Here is a 2,514-nt window from a genome sequence, read left to right on the forward strand (position 1 = left end):
GCCGGATTCCTCCGCAGCAGCGACAGCGGCAACGCGTCTGGGCAGGAGGTTGCCAGCGACGCTGCCCAGCCCCGCCCCGCGCAAAGGTCGCCCCCAGCTGCGCCCTGGTCCTGTCACTGCGTGGTCCGTCCAGCAAGCTCCTGGGGAGCCTCCGAGACCCCACTCTCTCGCATTGGCCCTACCTCCTCGACACCCTTGCTAGACTCAGAGCGGTCCCCAGTGGCCGTCCCTGCTGCCCAGCCTCAGTTTCCCTCTCTATTAAAGAGTAGAACGTGACGCCTGCATCCTGGAGATCCCGAGCCAGCAACTTCATTCTGAGCGAGTTGTTCTCCTCTCCTGTTCTCTCCAAGTTTCTTCATTCTAAGGCACCTGCGTCTCAGCCTCGAAGTACCGCCCCCCCCCCCCCCCCCCCCCCCCCGCCAGCCCCCGCGCTCCGCCGCCCCACATTCCCCAGTCCTCCTTCCCGAGCGCAGGATCAAGTGGGTGGCGTCTGTGCATGCTGAAGGAGGAACCAACCTCACTGCTAGGATGCAGTTCCTTTCAGTGCCCTTGGATTTGAATTTTCACTCGGGGGTCACAGACACATTTGGACCACCTGTCAAAGTGTGAAGCTTTTACAGCCTGGGGCCACATCAGGGGAGGCGGCTATGGGCCCTGGGTTGGGACCCTTAAAGGACTGACTCTGTGCTGGGATCCTTCCATATAGTCTGGACACCCTGTGGGCAGTTGGGTGGGGGGGAGTTGGGAGGCAGGAGGTGGAGGGAGGCTGCTCAAGTGAGGGGGGTTGAGGAGGGTGTCAGGAGGAGAGGGCCCAAGGGGTAGGCTGAGCTCAGGTGAGGACTGGTGAGAAATTCGTTCCCGAACAGCAAACAGCGTTCCTGGCAATAGCTCAGGCCTGGGACTGGGAGGTGGGGAACTTTGCGAGGCTTCTGAAGAGCCTGGAGGCTGTGCTGGGTCCAGGGGGAGATGGACGTGGGAGAGGGCTGCAGGGCGGGAGACAGGTGTCTGTCACTCCCTCCAACCAGCCTCAGGCTCTCAGCCATGCAGTGCTTACGGCTGCTGGAAATGGGTGAGTTAGTGCCCACCCAATTCCTTACTCCCAAAGTGGGAGGCGCATCTGTAGTTGGGGAATGATTGAAGACCTCCCCCTTCTCCTTGCAGCCCCTTGGCCTTGTGCCAGCTGGGTCCTATGTCTGTCTGAGCCTGGGTGACATCATCTGGCTTTCCCCAGGTTCCTCTGGGCTGACCTGAAGCTCCAGCTTGGTTTCTTGACCTGCCCAACTCTGGCAGTGCCAAAAGCCTGCAGGCCTCTTCCCTGTAAGCAGAATGGGCCCTCTTGCATTCCCTCACCTCTTAAAACAGATTCCTCTGTCCCCTCCTCCAAGCTGCACTCCCTGCCACCTGCAAGGCCAGGGGCGTCTAGTCCAGCTGTCTGGGGACCTGGCCTTGCACCCCGGTCTGAAGGCGTCTGTGCACACACAGAGTATTTGGAGGCCGTATCAGGGCAGGCAGCTCTACCTGTGCATAGGGGTAAAGTCCATGAGCTGAGTCTGGCCAGCCTCCCAGTCACTGAGAATTCAATGTAATGGTGACCTTGACCTGCGCAGTGGGATACATGGGACCAAGGCTCGGAGCCCTGATTGCTGGAGCCTCTGACTGCCCACAGATACTCCTCTGTGCTGGGGAAAGCCCTGGCACTGAATGCTTCTTTGCCCTGCCTCAGCACGTCACCCAGCCTGTGTTCCGCTGCTGAGGCCCGCCCAGTCTCTGAAGCCCCCATTGAGACCCTGCCACTGCACCTTCGCCACAGCTCCCAGTTCCTCCTGGCAACGTTGATGAGATTGTTCGGTTCAATGCCACATCCCCATCTGATTCAGTTGGTGCCCTGCTTGCTGAGTGACTGTGTGAACACTAGCTGGCCCAGGAGCCCAACTTGCTGAGTCAAGCCCATGAGCCTACAGGGGTTGAGCAGAACCTACTGGGTGCACGTGTGGGACAGGAGTGGGACCCTCAAATACCGAGGTTCTGATACTTCAAGAATGGCTGCAACTGGACAAGATCCCCGAGTATTTCTGCACAGATGTGAGGTGCTGGCTCTGTAGACATGGGTAGCTCTCAGACACCTTGGCCCAGGCTATCCACCCACCTCCTATCCTCCAGGAGGTGACATCTTAGCATGCAGCTCTCCCACAGTGGCATGCGTCACAGGCACATATATTTACCACACAGGCGGGACCCGGGGCAGCTGGGGCAGCCCGGACTGCAGCAGCACTGGCAGGGGAGGCCACCTGCTGGTGGTGGGGCGGGGCAGCAGCACAGGTGAGGGCCAGGGAAGCCTGGGCCCTGCCCGGGGGCCCCCACCACCCCGGCCCAGGTGTGGCCCTCCCCTCAACTCCAACCAAGGCTGATGGAGGATGGAGACCCGATGGCTAGACAAATGTCTAGGTGGTATCCTCACACAGCAGCTCAGCCTCATCTACCCAGCCCAGCCCAGCCGCTGAGGAACATGAGGGG

Source organism: Pteronotus mesoamericanus, unplaced genomic scaffold (genome assembly GCF_021234165.1).
Source record: "Pteronotus mesoamericanus isolate MK-2021 breed Mesoamerican mustached bat unplaced genomic scaffold, CSHL_Meso_final contig_502, whole genome shotgun sequence".
NCBI classification, from domain to species: domain Eukaryota; kingdom Metazoa; phylum Chordata; class Mammalia; order Chiroptera; family Mormoopidae; genus Pteronotus; species Pteronotus mesoamericanus.